At 39.4% G+C, this 20,913-nt stretch overlaps 1 long non-coding RNA gene across 1 annotated transcript; it reads right to left on the bottom strand.

Moving 5' to 3' along the window:
- Positions 1 to 2,341: 2,341 nt before the first annotated feature.
- LOC139828492 (uncharacterized) lies at positions 2,342 to 13,380 on the bottom strand. The gene is made up of 3 exons (XR_011740168.1): positions 13,314 to 13,380; positions 12,903 to 13,005; positions 2,342 to 2,559 (listed from the first exon to the last, which is right to left on the bottom strand). It is a non-coding gene; the product is annotated as an uncharacterized lncRNA (long non-coding RNA).
- Between the last annotated feature and the right edge of the window lie 7,533 nt (positions 13,381 to 20,913).

Raw genomic sequence — 20,913 nt, 5'->3', positions numbered from 1 at the left:
TCTAAAAATTATTAAAAATTAAAGAATGTAAATAACTATCCATTTAACTGCTGGCTAGAATGCCCACAATGAGAAACACTAACTTCTTTCTGGATTTCCATGCAGCAACAGCTCTACCACAATGCTGTCCCACACCCTGCAAGCTGCTGGCTGAGGGGCATTCACACCATTTACCTTGAGGTTTTCCAGTCTGACACCTGATCTCCCTGTACTGTTACTGAAGAGAGACAGGCTACTAAAATAGATGCTGTAAATCACCCTCCAGAAGCTTCATTTTCCTTCAGGAAGCCCAGGTTCTTAGGAACTATTCTAAGAACACCCTTTATTGTTTCACTTTCTGGCTCTTAGGTAGAATATATATCATTCTTTCACAGCAGTTAATTTATTCAGAGGCATTTTCCAAGTCAGAGGAGCTTCTTTCAGCCTCAGCTGAGCTTCTCAGTAAATTTGTCCTATGCAGAACAGCAAATACAAAAAGGACAAAGCTAAGAAGTGTTTAGCTGCAACACTGAAGTACACCCTGGGGCTACACAAACCCCACAGCCTCACTGGAACAAAGAGAGCCTCAATTTAGGTAGGGAGGGTGACTTTTCTAAGTCTGGAAAAAGATAGTTCCTGTGTGTACTGTAGTTTCATTTACGATTTTCCCAGGGCCACAGAGGAGCCCAGACAGATGTTAATTCAGAGAAGTCCAGATGAGCTCTGCCATTCATTAACATGAACAGGGTAGTAACCACAGCCATATTGTTTTCACCTCTGTGCACAGGAAATGCACACATAACACACCAACTGCAGATGCTTTTAGATCATCTATAGAAATGAAAAGGTAGCTCTCAGGAATCACTAGGAATCACACTGCTAGAGCTACACACCTTCACAATGGGAACTGCTTTGGGCCCAGGTAACACCATGGAGCATGACAAAGGTCAGCAATGTGATGATAATTCCTTGTTTCCTACTCCAGTACAGAAAAATAACTAAAGTTTCTATAAGACCTGTCATTTCCAGACATTCTCAAGGCACAACCAGAAACAAACAACAAAAAAATTCCAGTTGCTGCAAGTCTTCGAGGTTAAATCCTGCTAATGTATATCTGCATACTTCACTAAAAAACTTCATTAAAGCTAAGTAGACTTCTGTCAGATGAGCACATGACATTGTTTCTTTCTTCCCCTTATGCACCCTTACCACAGGCACACCAAGCAGGTATTTGAGGAAATTGTGTTTTGTACAACAGTTAAAAATTACATTACTAATAAAACAGTCTTCATCGTTCACTGAAGCCAATAAAAGGTACTACACAATTCTCTTTCTGCAAAGAAAATACAAGCTAATAAGACCTTTTACATAGTCTACCCTTAAGATGCCTCTAAACTACAATGCAATTACAGGACTTGAAATCTGCTGAGGCAGATTAAACATTTACTATTAGAATGACCTGAAAAATACAGGGTATTCTCATCTGTTCCCTAGAACTCCTTGTTCAGTGGATTTTAGCTTTTCTTCCTCTCTGCTGATTTGCAGACCCTTTCCCTTCAGATCCCTTGTTGTCAGCGTACTAGTAATATCCTTGCCTTTTTAATCACCTTTCTCAGATCTCTTAGAAGGAGCTAATAGACCTCCAGGGATCCATAGAGCATAATCCGAAAATGATGAGTTAATAACCTTGTAAGGACAGACCCTTAAGTGATTGCCCTTCAAAGAAGGAGATGTTTTAATAACATTGGCTATATTACATACTAGTTGGCTATTCTTTTATCTTGCCTAACAGAAATAACAACTGCAATCTCTGTAATCCTTTGAAACTGCATTAGTTTAAACTGTCACAAAGCCTGCCCAAAGCACATTGGGGAAGTCGGGGTCAGCTGAACAGTGAATCCCAGACTCAGTAATTACACACAGCTACGGCATGCAAAATGTACCTGATGGTAACATTTATTTTTATATGGCTTCCTCCATGAGGAGAGTTACAAAGTGCTTCATGCAGAGTTCAAGCAACCAGGGAAGGCACTGAATGAAACCTCATTTCAAAAGGAAATATAGATTTTAGTACTGGAAGTTTTAATGGTAATGCACACTAGAGAGAAATAGCACTTAGAAAAATGTACTAATGATACTGTCTTTTCAATAGAGACATCAGAGTAATGATTTCTATGGAACTTTTGATCCTGGACTCTGAAGGTGAAATTTTCTCTTCAGGAGCTGATGCACAAGTTTTCATGAGGCTCTCATTAGCTTCAGTTTGAAACTTTCAGTGGCACACACACTTTTGCTAGACATTATGTAGAGGTGAATCTGAGGCAGATTTTATTTATGTATTTTATTTATAAGCTTATTGAAAACAACAACAAAGTACAAAGAAAAACAACTTGATAACTCAGCTTTTTTTTACTTGAACTCACATCTAATGATTCACTTTTCTCAAATCCAAAGGTACACTCACATGGAATGTCATGTGAAGTATGTTGCAGACACACTCAACTATGGTTTGTAAAATCAAGTCTGGGCAACAGATTTGGCAAAATCCAGGGTGGCCATTTACAGTGTTGGGATGTTGACCTGTGAGAAAGAAAAAAATATATAAATAATTGAAGAACACTTCTGAAGAGTGTGCAGAGAAACAGTTTTCCAGGTGTTAATCCTTAACACCAGGTGCCCAATTCACAAGGTAGTGGCCTGATTGCAGCTTTAGTACCTCAGCAAGCAGGAAAATTGGTATTTGTATTCTTTTAAGTCTTAGTCCTGCTTGTGGGGGTTGAAATATTTGAAAAACCTGTTTCTTTGATGACTAAACAAATGAACCACGTAATGTTGGCTATAATCTGCAACTGAAATGTTTGTTTAAATTATACACAGAACAAACTCAAATGCCATCCATGCTTCAAAGGGTTTTAATAAAGTATTTTAAGATTTCTGTGAGGACTTTGCAAATATCCAAACCTGTTTTGAAATTTCCTTGAGCACTGGCTCTACCTCTACATTAAGATTTTGCATTTTCATACACAGGGATAGAGAGCAGATGGCCACTGCAGGCAGGCAGTTTTCAGTAGGGGTGTCTCAGTCATGGGTTTATCTGAGGAGCATGTGCTATTCCTTGTTTTACAGAAACATCCTAAGGCCAAAGATCAGGATTGCCTAACTATTCCACGTAAAAGATGAGGAAGAAACACTGGCAGTATAGGAGTTCATTGAATGATGCTTGTACTGGGCAAGAGTCATCTGTTGACCTGCTACTGGGATGCCTGCTGAAGAGTAAAGCAAAAACTGAACATCAGCTGCTGGAACTAAATGACAGCAGGAGGTGGTTTGGTTCTACATGGAATAAACCCAAAGTATTTAAAGTTTTACCAGGTACTTTCAAACTGCTCACCGGCGCCTTCCCTTCACAGTATAGGCTGTGTGGCAGCAATCATATAGTTTGTGATGTGTTTCATCACCAAAAAGCTACTAGCACCAGGGGCTCTCCCACTTCAAACCAACAAAATTATTTCCCTCATCGTCTAGAGTTATGCAGCTGCTTCAACTCCAGCTGTATTAGCACAGATGGTGAGAATCTGAGATGAAGTGGAAGCACTTTCATAGTAACTTTCAGTATTCACATCTGTGCTGTTGCACCAGGGGTAGTTGAACAGAGGAATAATATTGGAAAGCTGCCAGTTTAGGCAAGGCTCTACTGAAGGGACAGTCATGGTACACGTTTCATTATGCCTGTAAGTAGTTTATTATGAGCGGGCTGACATCACTGTCATAGTGATAGACAGGAACACAGGGGACCTCAGCTGTAACCTGTTGTCCCTTGCACTGAAGAATACCAGGCAGAGTAAATAAATATGAACCATTCTCTGCCCAGGGATATCTGACATCTACCATGGGTTCATAGCAGTAATGCTTATCAAAGACATTATGAAAGACATTAATGAATATAATACTTGCCTTTTCTTCCTGTCTATCAACCTGAATTTCTATTAAGCAATAAGGTGGAAAACAGATTGTAAAAGAGGGGAAGGGTGAATTTCGAGCTTGAAGGCTGGGCCATTTCTCCCCCAAATGGCAGTCTCTTTTCAAAATACTGAATGTCTCTGTGAACGTGACACACAAGCAGAACATATATGTCATTTTGTGAGTGGCACACAAAAATATACCAAAAACTTCGGCTCTATAAACAGAGATTGATATTTAAGGAAAAAAAAAATAAAGGAAGGTTCATCTGTAAAGTACTACCCAGCAGGAAAGGGAACACTTCCAGTGGCTTCTCTGGCTATTCAGACACCCGCAAAACACCTGCTTTCACAGTCCTTCCGTGGAAACCTGAACACCGTTTGCTCTGTGCTGTACGTTGTGTTAGAGAGCTTCTACAGCTAAAAACAACACTTTTGCCTTTCCAGTTTCTCAATTGGCTGTATTCTGACTTCCCTTTACAAGTTAACTTGGTATAATGTAGACAGAAATAGTGCAGAATGCTTCAAGCTGCCTGGCTCTGAAGGAACAGCAATAACTTAATCTTGGAGGTGAGAAAGGAGGGAAAAAGAAATCCTTGTTGTAACACCCTCCTCCTCATTCAAAAGACTGTGTCACATCTCCAACGGCATGTGACAATGGCATTTATATCTACTTGTGATGAGAGTTCCCATCAGCTCAAACCTGGCATTTAGCCTGGCTGATAATTCATTACTTCTTATAAATGTAGAAGCACTTTTTAAATCATAGCGGTTCCTCTTTAATGTTATCTTTCCCCTCTACCCTGAACATGCCCGAGTGGAGATGTGCTCATGCTGAGCTCTAGGACTGCATCCCCTTGCTGGTGAGAAGAAACAGCAAGTTTATTCCAAACAGGGACCTGAAAAAGGTGCTTTGAATTATACTCTGAAGTGGTCCCTCTCCCATCCGCTACAGACATAGCCAAGATATGTAAAAGGAATAATGAAGGAACAAAAACATAAAGCAGGGCTCCATTCAAGGACTAGACTAATGTGCTCATTTTGACTCATCAAGCTCGATCTTCCCTAATTACAGCCTGGACGATCTCCTTTAACACAAACAATAGAGGGAGAACACTGTCACTGCCTTCTTGATTGGTAAGCAGACAGGTGCTTGTTACTCGATGGAGGAAAAAGAATTAGTCTTTTACTAGGATAATATAGTTTGGATTATATTAGTTATGAAAAACTGAGATGAGAAAGTCTCAAGGGCATAATTATTAGGAGAAGCAGGGCTGATTACTAAGAAGTGGTGAGTATCTGCAGTTCCAGATGAAGTCATTGGGTGTTACATGTGCTTCATAACATGGCTCCTACTGTCCTTTCAAAAATAGTGAATAAAAGGTAGATTTTCCTACAGCTACATATCAGACAAAGTTTCCTTCACTGAATTTTTTTTAAACATACATTTATTAAAAAAGCAATTCATAATTCTAGCCATTTAAACATCTGTGAGTGCATGGAACAACAACAGTACAATTATTTATAATCCGTATATAGAACACAGAAATTGTAAAGCACTCCATGAACATACACTACTTCATATTCAGATAAAGCAACACTATTATGGAGACATCGCTTGAATGAAGATCAATTCTGTTGACCAACTTAATGAAAACAAAATTAGGGCTAATGAAAACATCATTCAAACAAAATTCAAAGATTCCCAGGCATTTCTCAAATTAGAGATAAGAGGAAAAGCACTCTTACATCACTGGGATTTTCCAGTGTGTCTAAGCGACCAGAGCACTGTACAGTTTAGCAGGACCAGGGCTATATTCTGATAGTGGGGTAAACAAAGAATCATGCAGTACAAACTGCACCTACCAGTGTGGTTGGAATCCTGTACTATTATCCTATGGTGAAAATAAAATTATTGTGGTGTAAAGGAACAAGAGAAGAACTTGGTGATCAAGAGAGTTCTGCAAAAACACTTTTCACCTGTGCAAGGAAGCATCTCTGCTGGTATCATCCCAGGTAGGAGCCCAGAGCAAACAGGATGAAGGGCAAAAGACAGAAGTTCTAGCAGAAAGTCCGTCAATGCTACTTCTAAGTGACTCAAATTATGAGCCAAGAAATGAATAAATTATAACATCATCAAAGACTGCACTTATACAGGAGACAGGTTGCTACATTAATACTTATTTTATGTTGGAGGAGCTCATTTCCATCAGAAATGCTTATGTGTTCCCTCTGTCAAAAAAAAAGTTTGTGGTTTGGTTTTTTTTTTTTTTTTTAATTACTATTATTGGCATTTCTACTGACAGGGAAAAAAGACAGAACCACACAAAACTGCCAAAATCACAACGTAACACTTTAACACGTCCATCAGCTAATGCTAATCTATAATTGAACACTATGTAGGTATTCAGGAAATCCATTAATCTATATAGATTGTTCCTTCAGGATCAGTGCTTCAGGTTACTTTACATAAGGAAAGGCATTCAAGGTCTAGGACACTCTGAAAAAATCCCAAGGATTTTCAGAGCTACATACTAGGTGTTTAAAAAAAAAAGACATCTGACAAATAGGATGCTTGATAACTTCAGAAAGAATACACTCACTGAAAATGTCCACCACAGAAAATGTCTGCAAAAACCTAAAAGGACTTGATCAATCTTCAAAATCAGTCAAAACTTCTTCAAACTTGTGATCCCAAGGTTTAACTCTAGCCATTTCTTTTCTATACAGTCTTGTTACAGCCCATCTGTTTGACTGTGAAACAAATTTGTCAAGAAGACAAATACATTGAAACTGAATATATGTTTTAATAGTTTTTAATGTTATTTGCTATCTGTCTCTACTTTCAAAAATGAAGTTGTAGGGTAATAAAATTGAGACAAACTCAACAAAATCACACTTAAAAACAATACAAGGACATCTTTAGAGAGGTATTAACTCACTTTTTTTGAGTCAAAATGCTTTGCTGTGAAGACCTACAACTCCCATCTGCTTTTAAAACAAAACTCCCAGCATTCCCTGATAAACAAAACATCAGAACAGTTCAGCGGGATGCTCAAATGACAAGTGAAGGGGAGCAGGGCACAACTGGTACATTCAGAACAGATGGAAATGCTCCATAACGCAGTAGTTGTTCTTACATTTATTGAAAAACACATTTCTTTGCAATAATACACTGTAAGCCAATTATTATCTTTCTAAAAAACTCCTAATTTCACAAGGACTGGTTTCGTTCACTGGTCGCAGTTATTCATATGGATTTGTACTTCTTTATTTTGTAAGATGTTGGAGATGAAAAGTCTTTTGAAGCCTTTCCGCTGCCAGAAGAGACTGACTGATGAGAGCATGAGCTTTTACCATTTTTATTATTATTCTCACTTCTTTTGCTGTCCTTTTAAACTGTCTTTATCTCAAGCCACAAGTTTTACTTTTTTCCATTCCGTTCCTATCTCACTGCGGGGGAGATGTGGAGTGAGCAGCCGTGTGGTGCTTATTTGCCAGCTGGGGTTAAACCACAACACCTATGAATATGCCTATATACATCTAACTTGTAGGACATCTCTAGAAAATACTGTTTGCAATAGGAATACTAGTGTGCATCTGTTCCTTGTTCCTCTTCTGCTTTGCAGTGTTTTCAATAACAGATTATATCTCAATTTGATCTCCTACTTCCACTGGTCTCCTTGGTACCCAGAGAGCCAAAGTCACCACTGAAGTCTTGGCAGAGGCCAAGCTTTAAGGTGGAGTAATTCATCAGTAATGCAATCCATTAGAATTGCAGATAAACTGCTTAAATGCTGGATATATTTATGCAAGTTGTGTATGAGAACTTCTTGTCATTGATTTATCCTTTGCCAAGCAGTTAAGCCCTCTGGAACAAAACACAGACTTTCAAACACTACTATGATTCCATTCAGCAGCACAACACCCGAGAGCGAGAGTAAGCACTACTTTTATGGGCATCCCTCCTTACACTGAAAGGGAAATAAAGGAATACAGGTTACTAGTATACAGATTTTTTTACTATTTACTTTTATTTCACTTCTTGACTTCACAAAAGTATTACAGTATCACAGTATCACAGTATCACAGTATGTTTGGGATTGGAAGGGACCTCAAAAGATCATCTAGTCCAATCCCCCTGCTGGAGCAGGAACGCCTAGGTGAGGTCGCACAGGAATGTGTCCAGGCGGGCTTTGAATGTCTCCAGGGAAGGAGACTCCACAACCTCCCTGGGTAGCCTGTTCCAGTGCTCTGTTACCCTCACTGAGAAGAAGTTCTTTCTCAAATTTAAGTGGAACCTCTTGTGTTCCAGCTTGATCCCATTGCCCCTTGTCCTATCATTGTTTGCCACTGAGAAGAGCCTGACTCCATCCTCATGGCACTCACCCTTTATATATTTATAAACATTAATAAGGTCACCCCTCAGTCTCCTCTTCTCCAAACTAAAGAGCCCCAGCTCCCTCAGCCTTTCTTCATAAGGGAGATGCTCCACTCCCTTAATCATCTTTGTTGCCCTACGCTGGACCCTCTCCAGCAGTTCCCTGTCCTTCTTGAACTGAGGGGCCCAGAACTGAACACAATATTCCAGATGGGGTCTCACCAGGGCGGAGTAGAGGGGAAGGAGGACCTCTCTCGATCTACTGACCACCCCCCTTGTAATACACCCAAGGATGCCATTAGCCTTCCTGGCCACAAGGGCACAGTGCTGGCTCATGGTCATCCTGTTGTCCACCAGGACCCCCAGGTCCCTTTCCCCTACACTGCTCTCTAATAGGTCATGCCCCAACCTATACTGGAACTTGGGATTGTTCCTGCCCAGATGCAGGACTCTACACTTTCCCTTGTTAAATTCCATCAGATTATCCCCCGCCCAACTCTCCAGCCTGTCCAGGTCCCGCTGGATGGCGGCACAGCCTTCTGGCGTGTCAGCCACTCCTTCCAGCTTAGTGTCATCAGCAAACTTGCTGATAGTACACTCAATTCCCTCGTCTAAATCATTAATGAATATATTGAATAATATTGGCCCCAGTACTGACCCCTGAGGCACTCCACTAGATACTGGCCTCCAACTAATTGATTTTTTTTTTTTTAAGTCAAAGCCCCTGATGAAAGGGTATCACTCTTTACTTGTACGACAAAGTGCTGCCTGCTGCCCTCCAAAGGCACTGCTCCAAATTAAAAGATGATTAGACTCTCTAAGGTGACCTTGTGAAATAGCAGTGATGTGTTTACTTTCTCTGCCTTCCGAATCAACCTTGCTCAATTTAGAAGTAAAGATGCTTTTTCCTAATTGCCAGCTCTGAAAACTCAAACCATTTTCTGAGACTCCAACTGAGTCTTTCAGGCTTGTGGTATCAGCAACAACAATAAAGATCGGGAAATAGTTAACGATTCTCAATGAAGATAGGAAATAGTTAACGATTCTGGGAGCTACCTGCGAGCAGGATAGACTCCAACTCACTCCCCCACAGCTGTGCTGAATCTGCAAGGCTGACAAATAAAATGCAGTAAAAGTTTATTTTTGTCACCAGAACGATCAGGCATAATTCACAACACACATATACTTCAGAACTGTTCTGCAATAAAGTGAATTATCTGCAACTTAATTTCATACAGCAATAAATGAAAGGTTTTCTCTTTTTCCTGAAATCGCACCCATTATAGGAGGTATATGTTAGCATGGGCAGCAGCTCAAGAAATCCTCCCTGGGATGTGAAGCCCATTGGTTATAACTGAATGGAGTTCAACATGATCCCTAACAGTTGGCTTCAGTCGTGGCCAATGCAATTGACTCCCTACAGTTGGGAAAATCCTAAATTCCCCTCCAGAGCAAAAGATTCACCTGCATTCCCAGCGGGCTCACTAGATATTACCAAGAATCAGCATTCTTCCACCTGAGAAGACAGAGCTAGAGGAACATGGCACTGAGTCACCAGTTAATCTCTTACAGACGCAGGAACAGAATTCATAGTTGTCAAACCTACTCTTCTATCATTAAGGCTCAACACTTCAGCCATCACAAAACTGGCCCTAAGAGAACTTGGGTGAAACTGCAAAGCTGAAAGAACAGCATTGATTGGGTTGCACTCCCAAATGCTGCCAGCAACCCCTGAGGACCCAGAATTCATTGGATTTTGGTAGTTGCCATTGTCCAGAATAAAACTCCCCTAAATTATGACCATTTTCTACCTACACATCAAAAGTCACAGGAGGATCTTTCCCAGGACATCACTTATCCTTTGTCCCTTCCCACTCTTAGCAGCAGGAAGCAAGCTTCTCATCACAATTTAGAGATAGCCACTGGAAAAGCATGCTATTGAGTGGAAATTGAAACTGTAGTACCCATTAATCTTAAGAGACAAATACAACAATGCTTATTCCACCTTTTTCTACACAACACTCATTTAGGTACTGCTAATGAGATGCAAGTTTCTTCGTCATGCACATCCTCTTTCACATTCAAACCCCACCCCAGCCTGATTCCAGCCTGGTACTTGCAGCAGCGGGCTGTGGCATATTCTGAGATTGGTTTTCCTTTACCCAGCCTACTCAAGAGGGAATAAACTCTACATTTCCCTATGTTGCACAGGTAGGAAAAGCAGCATTTCCAACAACAGAAGTCTATTCTTTTGCTTTTGTTGCTAATGTCTGAAATGAAAGGTCACATGGAACGTACCATCTGGCGTAAAATGAGGTATATCGGCTTTATTTTTTTCGTTTTGGTAACTAGAACAAAATTAACATGTACATCTCCCCCTTCCCCACCTTTCATTTTTTAAACTTTAACTAACAGTCTGCTTAATTTTAGAGAACACTACAAAAATGAACTAACCATAACACCACTGATAACTTTCACATGGCATCCTTCTTGAATGCAGGTGCAAGTGAGAAGTAGACCTGAACATTGATTTTCTCTTTATTTTCAGGCAAGCAGGCCTATCTGCCTAACTTTATTCACCACCCTTGAGATGTATTCCTGCTGCCTCAGTTTTAGGCTACCAAAAGGCAACCTGTGTGAAGAGATTAATTTCCATACTGATAAAGGAAAGAAAGAAGTTCTCCTGGAGGGTATTTCAAAGCAGGACCTGTAACTAGGCCCTCTACGTACAGCTTCTGATAAAGTTCTTTCCCCCTACTGCGTAATCAGGTAGAATAGAAAGGCTAACTTCTTAAATTATGTACCTTGTATTAGGCAGTTTCAGTATCTTCTTACAACTCAAATAGAACATTTTGGGGTTTGAAGCTTTTCCTGATTTTAATCCTTGAATTCAATCAAAACCAATCTATTTGCATAAAAAGCCCATTTGAAAATAACTAGCTAGAAGTGCCAAATTGTCAGCCCTGGAGGTAAAGCATTTTTTATGAGCTGTACTGAGTTCTCATGAGCAGAGGCAACAGAAAACCGTCAGCACTGCCACACTCAGAACCCTTCAGACATGGCTGGCATGTAAAGACCACCTAATCAATGGGAGGGAAGGATGAATTTTAATACTCTTTGATATTGTACTGTCTCTGCTCAAAATGGTAAGATAGGTGTAAATATTTGCCAGCATGGATTATCCTTTATTAGGAGCTAGAAAAAAAATAATTACCCATAAAATTTTATCTGGTAATTGCCTTCACAGAGGTCACAAGGTATCTAAAGTAACTTCTGAATATTACGACCCTGAACTGTATGAGAAAAACAGGGAACTTATGGCAGAAACTTTCCATAACTCATGGTTGGATTTTGGATTGTCAGAGTGAAGAACAAATGCAGTAACTTAATGGGAAAATACAACAGGCATTGTGTACTTAACTATAGCTCATGTTTCAGATTGAGAGTATTCTCATCCAACAAAAGCACTTAAATAAATGCTTAACTTTAAGTAATCCCACTAGAATCTACTACATCTAAAAAGTAAGCAGTAAACATGAAGCAAAATATTATTTCTCATTCTGAAATACATCTATAACTGAATGTCCTAATAGGCAAAAGAAGAATTTAACTGTTTTGGTTTTGTTGTTTGTTTTTGTTTTCTCACTGTTGAAATTATTTGCCTAATCTTTGAAGTATTAGTTCAACTAAACTGTGTGCATATGTATCTATGTGAAAGAGGACAAAAAATGTCTTGCTTTCATCCTGGTACCCATTTGCTTACATGTTGAAAATCCCAGAGTTTCTGGAAAGTGAAGCATAGTTTACAAGAGACCTCTGAATGACAACAAAATTCATGGTAAGAAAAGTATTTTGTAATTATCTTTCCCAAGTACATTCCCAATTCTGATTCTAGGTCATCTTAAAGTCCACTCACTGACACCCTTGGCTTTTCCTCATATATCAGCTCTTCTGGGAAACAGTTGTTTTGTTGCACATTATCCTGTTCAACTGTGGTTTTGTACAACCACTGCCTTTTCTCATAGCGCAGCCAAGATAAACACCAAACATCTCTCTTGCTATTCTGTGATAGAAATACTGGATGAAGAATTGGGACACAGTGTGTAGACATCTTATTTAAATAATGGATGAGAGAAGATCCCCATGATGGATGAGGTGCTCAGCGGACTAGCTTCCCTAATAACTCACTAAGCCCAAAAAGCTCAGGATTTTTTTTTTTTCTCACAGAGCTCAGAAAACCACGTATTATTCTGCCTTTCAGTTGCTTTGAGAATGAACCACTGGGAGGCTGATAAAGGGTGTTAAGTTGACATTTCTCTTACAGAAGTTTTCTGATGATAGCATTGTAGAGAATACTGAGGTGTACGGAACATTTTCTAGTCTGGGTTATATGAGACAACTACAGTCAGCATTTTTGATGGACTGAACAGATCATTCACTCAGGCAGTAAGGCTTAGTGAGAACTGAGGAAACCAAAGATCTTTCTTTTGGTTGCTACTTGGACACAGCTGAGGTCAGGCCTGCCGCACAATGTTCGCTTTGATGGCATAGTAACAACATCTATATTCTTGCCAAATGCATACCTTCTGCTCTGCATCGCAAGATTCCTCCTGGTGCACCTGGGCAGCCAAGCTTGCTGTCTGTAACCCAGTGACAGCACTGAACAGGGTCAGCACCTCCAGCAGTCTGAAATAAAGGACAACTTTGTCATTATTCATAAATTATATTTATAATAGAAAGCAGAGAACCAAACTTGTGTTGATTCTAATGAGTCATAAATCAGGTTCAGAGTGTCACAGTCAGATGTTACTGCGGTGACTTGATCTTGCATGTGGGCATAACAAGTTCACCATCCTTGTTGCCTTCGCTGTCTGTCCAGGCAGCTGAAAACTCCTCTTTGAAATAAAAGTGACAACTGTCTGATAACAAGCTTAGGATTTTGAGGTACTAGGAATCACACATACTGCTAACAGAAAAAGACACAAGGCAATCACCTTAAAGATGAGGGTGCTTAGAGTTATTGCTTCTCACATGTGCCAGACTTGCTGTTCCACTCCTGCTACAGCAACACGTATCTTGGGGCTTTCCTCCCTCCCCCTTTTATAATGTTTTAAGAGGTAGTGAGTCTGTTAATTAGTGTCAAAGAAGCCATGCAAACTAGTTGAAAGCAGCTTTTCTGCCCCTGATCACTGACAAGCTATTAGGCCTGACATTTCCTTCAGCACAGTATTCCTTTGATTAATGCAGCTGCACAATTATTTTTTTTCAAAATTTGGATAATACTCTCTCATGACAGGAACTGATTTATAAATATAAGACAAAGATTAAGAAGAGGTGGACTTTCAGTGTGGGAAAACAGGTATAATGAGGTTCACAGTCACAGACAGGGAGGCTGTTATACTGGCTGTGAATCTTGGGCAGTTTATTACTGACTAATGTAATAGCAAGGGCTTTATGAAAGGCAGAGAGGGGTCAGCAGCACTTTCCTGTGATGGGGACCTGTTGTTAAAAATGCTCAGAGAACAGAAGTATTTCACTTGTGGCAGACCACATGCAGAAATTCTTCTTATCAACTGGACTATGAGAAAGTGGTAAGTGACGTGGTAGGTCTCTTGAGGGAACTAAGGCAGTCCAAAAACAGCAGGCAGTGCTGCATGGAACAGCTCAGGCTCACAACCTGATATTCACCTAAGACACCCTTACTCCCTCTCCCTTCCCCTGCACTGCCATGTTTCTTTTCTCCCACCGTTTTCTCTCCCACCCCTAACAAATGCTAGGTTCTGTGAGAGCCGAGGTCTCTTTTTTTTTCTGACAGTTAAACCAGGTCTTCAAAAATAACCACAGCTCTGCCGAAAGCCAACTTCACATCAGCCTTTAGGACGCTGCCATAAAGCCCATGTCTATATGAGCCATATATTCACGTCCCCTTTTGTCCTATTGGTGCCCTGGCAATGGCAAAGCAGGAGGAGAACAACTGCCTTACCTGCTGCAGTCATGCTGCAGCTCACACCACCATCAGGATTACAGCTCCTTTCCCTCCCTCCTGATGTTCTTTTCTCCCTTTTTCTTTTGCCTACCTTGGGCTAAGCATATAGAGGTGTACAAAGGCTGCCTCCTTGACTGATCCCTTGAACAATCTCCCAGTTTTCTCTTATGTGAGACTAACAACATTTCTTCAAAGGACTTGCACAAAAATAAAGCCCCTTTTCAGAGTTTCAAACTGAATTATTGAAAATAAGTGGCTATTTTTTATTTATCTTCTTGTTCTCTGCTGAGTCAATCTGCCTCCAGCTGCCTATCCCAAAGCTCAATGTATGCCCAAGCCTCCTTTGAAGAAAACAGATTTTTTTTGTCTTCATGTTTATATACATAAAATGTAACAGAAACCTCACAGTTATCCTGCATTTTGTATTTTCACGTCTGAATGAATTTGCCATATGAAATATCCAACCAGAGGTGTTCGAGCTGGATTTTTATTTTCAAGTTTTCTTTGGCAAAAAGCCACCACCCTTTCTCCACGTAAACATGATCCCTTGTCCAAAATCATCAACTGGAGACAGCGGACACAAAAGTGGAACACTTGGTTGTTGTTTTCAAAATATCCTATATGGACTACGGTAAAACCAAAACCCTTTGATGATTCTGCCTGAGGTTCTTGAAGAAATATATCATGCATGACCTTACAGTATGTTTGTGTCCATCTATCCTTGTGCTCTTGCTCCTTCCTTTCCTCAAAGTGTATTTTTAATCCATTACCAAGTTTAAAATATAAGCAGTGCCAAAAAGTTGTATGTAAAAGGCAGTCTTCTTAGCTGTAAAGTCTTAGACCCCAGTTAATGTTTTTCTTCCCTACATGCTAAAGATAAATGAGCTATAAAGTCCACTCAGTCCTTAATGCACAGAAAATTCGAGCCGCACCAAGGATCAACTATAGGATCAATTTTAGGAGACTAAAACACTTCACCAGACACAGAGCTCATTGAACTGTCTGAGAACGGCCATACCATGTCTGACAGGTGGGTACATCCAGCAACACAGTACATCTACAGATAGGGGTATTCTCTTGAGAGAGACAGCTTTAAATTCCTTTTCACTTCAAGTCCTTAAAGTGAAACCTAGGTCTATGCTGTCCACAGCAGGTACTCTTGTCACCAGGCTTCTAGCTATCTCTTCCTACAGTGCCTGTCATTTTCATTCGCTCTGGATCTGCATAATTAACTGGACACTAATGAATTTCCATGAAAGGTTTCAGTTTCAGTGAATCAGCTTTTTATAATGAAAAATGACACTGACAGAAATTTCTCTGCCAGCTCTCACATTGGACAACCTTCAAGCAACTCAAATCACCTTTTCTTTTCTCTGTCTTGAAACAGGGTAATAATGATGACCTCTTTCTTGTAAACCTCTCTGAGTTCTATGCACAAAAGCATTGTCTAAGAGCAAAGTATCATCATTATTTATTTTTCTAAGCATCACAGAGATAATAAAGGAAAAGCTAAGCACTAACTAGGATATTCACTGAAGTAACAAAACAAAGCCATGCCTCTGGTAACACTTTTAACTGTTACAGCTCAGACTTCTTTTTTTTTCCTTTGGGTAGCTGTCTAAAAGGTTGGTGTCATTCCCCAATATATAAAAAAAAAAATCTTCATTCCTTAAAGTTAAGTAGACAAAATAAAGAAACAAACAAACCAAAACCCAACACATTTTTTTAAACATACAAACAGCCACTAATACTTCTGTCTCACAGTAAGGTTTTTTGTTTCCAGCATTTTCTTGAGCACACAAAGAATCAGTCATGAAAAATATCTCCATATTGCAAACACCATATCCAGAATTTTACACTTTAGAGGTAAAATTCTGTTGTATCTCAGAATAAAAATTAAATTCTAGTAACAAAAGCAAATTAAGTACTCAGTATCTTGCCCCTCATATTATCAGCAAAAAATCCACATAGAACAATGTTTTACAGAATATTCCATATCAGTAACGGTATTTAAATACCATTCAGCAGAGATTACCACCCAAACTTATTTCTCCTTATGTTTCAGTGAGACTGTAAAATTTTACAAGGCATAGAAATGTTCATGATGGAAAAAAAAAAAAACACTCTCTTCTGCAGAAAGTTCTGAAGGTACAAAAATGCCACCTGGGCTGGTAGTGAGGACACTTTATAAACACCAGTTCGAGCAGGGTGAAGGGTCTGTAGTCAGAGAGAAACCGAGAGCTTCTCTGGAGCACCACTCCATTAGAAAGGGTTAGATTTCTCCATTACTTAATAGGAACTATTTTTCTCATAATTGTTCATCTATTGTGTTAAATTCTCTGGAAGATGAGTTCTGGCAAATCTTGTTGCAGTGGTTTAAGCCAGTCCCTCCTCTTGCTAACTGTACCTCTCCTCACAAGCTGTGCTGAGACTGTAGCATGACACTAGAGCACCAGCCCTGGCTGCTCCACTTGAAATCCAAACTGTGATCTGAAATCACCAAGAAGGGTGGGTTTCCATTCGATACTTAGAGTGTGAAATGAACTGGAGAAGGTAAAAGTGTGAGTCCCATGCTAGCCAACCTGGCAATAGAAACTGGGACCTCTAGAAGAACAGAAGTAGCAAAGCCACAAGAGTGTGGTGACATCTTAAGCCCCCACGGCTTGCTGGTATCAAAACAGATCAACCAGCTAGGACTGAGGCCAAGTACCAGTAAGCCCATTAACCTGAGATACCAAAGAAAACGTATGCCACCAAAGCTCAAGAGAAAATGCTGACTTTACTTGATATAATCCTGACTTCCTCTGGAACAGGACAGAGATTCCATCTCACATTAGTACTTTATGTCCTTGGGGTTTCATAATGATCAGGACTTAAAAGTAGGAACTGCTTCTTGTAAAAACCCTGCACAGAGATGGTGCCAAAAAGTCTCCATGTCTTTGCAAAAAGAACAGGAAGCTACATGTATCAAAATACACGTTGTCAGTGCAAAGTTTCAGTTTACATGTCAATATAAATTTAGAAGCAAGAACACCTAGCAAGTAAAGAAAGAACAGTATTATATTAATTGCTGCAAGCAAGTCCTGATCTTCCTCTTCCCCGCCATCTTTCAATTAGCCAAGTACTAAAGTATAAAAACCTTTCTAGAATCAAGTGAAATTATGTCTCCTTTGCTACCTACATCTTCCTTTCCTACAACTTCCATTTCCAGAGTCTTTTTCAATTAAGAGGCAATATAGCATGACCATAAAAATTATCACGGGCTCCTAAAAGAACTGCTTGGCTTTGGAAAGAGCCTTTAAAAATTTCAATAATTTCTGTCAGTGTTCAAAAGTAATATAAAACCTTTGGAAAAGATTCAAACTCTGTGCCTGAGAGAGAATTATTTCTGTAATTGAAAGAAGAACATCAAAACACAAGCTCTGTAATAGCATCTGGACTCTGGGGAGATTAAAGAATCAGCTATTTTGTCAACTAAAAACATAAATTTGGGCTGTGTTTTTCTGCATTTGTTGTTTTCAAGGTGATAACTTATTATTTAATAGAATACAATTAGAGCTGTCTGCATAGGAAGTTCCAGATACCTAAAATACTGTGTTGTGTGTGGAGCTAGTGAATCTTCACAAAGAGATTAATTCATAGAGGGGGAGATGAAAATTAACCTTCCTGCCAACGCATAAGTAGTTTCATACTATGTACGAGCTGAATGCTGTGAGTTACTTGCATACCTCGGGCACAGAGCAGTTCATTTAAAAAGATTTATTTCTACCTACCTGTCCTTTCTCCCCAAGATGGTTAAGTGGCTGCTTCATAGAGTAAAATGGCATGCAAGGAAAGAAAGGCATCTGAATGCAATGACCCTCCTTGCAAAAGGTGTCAATCAAGCTAACAAAACAGGTCTCTGATGAGCCACAGCACTATGATGACATTATTGGGGCATCTATCTGGTCTTTCAGTACCTTCAGATACTTTACAGAATCTCACTTGTCAGAAAAGCCCTTTGCCTTCCAGCTCTCGAACACAAGTACAACTATTTCCTTCTCTCAAATGGATTTATCTGTTTCATCACTTCCACTTCAGTCTGGGCAGACAGCTAAATAAATGATAAATGAAAAATGGAACTTTTCCAAAGACTAGAAGTAATTCAGGGTCAGTTTCTATCCATTTTAGGCTTCTGGGACATTGTCTCTTTCCTTGATTTGTTAAGCTTTTTGTGGTGTTTGTTACTGGGCTTTTGTTTGAGCTTTTTTTAGTTGCTGTTGTTTTGTTTGGGTGGTTGGTGGCTTGTTTGAAAAACTTGTTTGAGTTGGTTTATCCAGCCCTAAACAAATCACAACGTTCAGTCTGTCTTTTCTGGGTATCTCTCTAGTGAATGTTCTCACTTTCTTTGGTAACTTACTGCAGCCTTCAGTCTCTAATTAGGCATGCAATCTGGTTCTTGCATATATAAACAATTTCCATTGGCATTAACTGTGCACTTATTTGCAGAAGCAAAGATGAAATGCAACCATTAGTGGCTTGTCTGGTTTTGCTGGTTATGCTCATTCACTGTTCATTGTCTGCAAAGCTGCTTTTGCATGATAGTGTTGATTCAGGGGATCAAAGCACTGCATCTGTTTTTTTGTTTTTTTGTTTTTTTTATTCAAAGATTGTCTCGTGCTATTGCACTATACAGCATTTTATCCTGCAATATATCCCTGCAAGACAGAGACACAAATATTAGGAAGGTTTACAGGGCTGTATATGGTTGTTCTTGTATAACCAAATTCATTGAGCTGTGAAGTTTGATGCCTTTTCTTCATTAACCAGAGAAACTGGGGAGACATTAGTTAGTACAAAGAGACAAGCACAGCGGAAGTAATAAATACAAAGTGCCTCATGCTGAATCAAAGCTTATAGAAGGAAAGAGGGTAAAATTATAGCACAGTAAAGATAAACTGCCGCAAAGCTGTGAAAATCAGATACAGGGAAGGGGAGAAGAAGAAAAAAACCCAACTTGGATATGTATCTGAGGTAGCTGTTGAAGAGTGCTGTTGTCAACTACAGAGGCTGTGACTTGGCTACATGTCTTTTATCGTCACTTTTCACATTGTGTTCTGATTTTTCTCTCTTTCAAACTGGCAAGAAGAGCTGTTAAAAGCTATCCACTATATTTTTGTGGGGGGAAAGGGGAGTTCCGCCGTGGTTATGTTTTTGACCATGTACAAATAGCTTCTGCTCAACAGGTCTGAAGGCTGCAGTGACAGTATTCTCAGCCCTTGCTTACTTCACTTCAAATCACAGAGTGAGAGAATATTTAAAGCACTACTCCATGACCACTGATGCTGTCAAGTGCAAGATGCATCTGATTTGTAACAGGAATTTGTTTATCCAGCAGGATTTCTAATCTCTAAGAAAAGAGCATCAGCAGGAAGAGTCTGAAGTCTCACAATTTAAATCCCAATGCAGAAGAATCTCAGACTCAACAAAACATTTTGTCATCAATTAGTTAAATTTGAAGAGGCAAGAATACCTAATGCATAAACTCTAATAATATTTTTTGGTCTCTTAATAGCACAGACGACTTTTCAAAGAGTTTTTTTCATGGTACTAAATTCAATCAAGTAACTCAATAGCTTAAACTTGACAGGCCCCATGAATGTAGCCTCATGAATGTCCCCTTTCCTTTGCCGTTCAAAGCAGCACCAGATTTCACTGAACATCTTTATGAAGCATTGAGATGCACAGGCAAAAATATACTCAGCTTAAAAAGATAAATGCTTGTCAAAAGCAACTGCATTTGCTGTCCATTGTTTCCTCCCATTTATTAATCTTATTGCTCTCATTTTATCAAAATAGAAATTCTGCCACTGCAAACGTGGTCCTAAAGTCTACAGTTGCCAGACCTGAAAATGTGTCTTGTCAATATATTAAACACCTGTGCACACAACACATGAAGAACCTTCAGTCAAGCCACCAGGCTTTATATTTCCTTACTTATTCCTTCTCCGTAAAAAATGTGCTCTAGAAAATTGAAGTGTAAATAAGGATGTGCAACCATCAACACCGGTTGTGATTTACAATAAATAGCAAAAATGAGAGGTTCTCTCCACATTCGCATGCAGCAGACTTAACCATATAAGAAGAAATCTGTTGTGTTCCTAACAGATCAGGTGCGATCACAGGGAGGTCTGATTACAGGTTCTTGCATCATAAAATGATTTTTAAAAGTACCTGGGTTTGGGAGTTTGTTTAAAATGTAATTGAAAGCATATTTTTAAACACCCTCTTATTTTTAAATTAAGTCCCATATTCCTGCACTAAAGATGGGGGAAGTTTCCAGAAGTCTGTATTGCCTTTCAGGTAATAGTTTATTTACCAGCACTAGAAGCAAAGAAAAAATTGCATACACCTCCATGAAACCAATCACAGAATTCTCTCCATTGACTTCAGTTAACTTGGGCTTAAAACTTAAACAATGTTGGATGCATTTCTGTGTAGAGCACAGGATTCTCTGCCTGGCTTGAAGCCCTGAAGATAAGCATTTCAGCATCAGATTTGCATGCTTTCTAATTCAGGACTGCTGAAGTAAGCTAATATACTCCCATGGAAATTTTCAAAACCATTTT

This window comes from Patagioenas fasciata, chromosome 8 (assembly GCF_037038585.1).
Source record: "Patagioenas fasciata isolate bPatFas1 chromosome 8, bPatFas1.hap1, whole genome shotgun sequence".
Classification (NCBI taxonomy): Eukaryota; Metazoa; Chordata; class Aves; order Columbiformes; family Columbidae; genus Patagioenas; species Patagioenas fasciata.
Note: the sequence above shows the minus strand (reverse complement) of the source record. Positions and strands in the feature narration are given on the sequence as shown.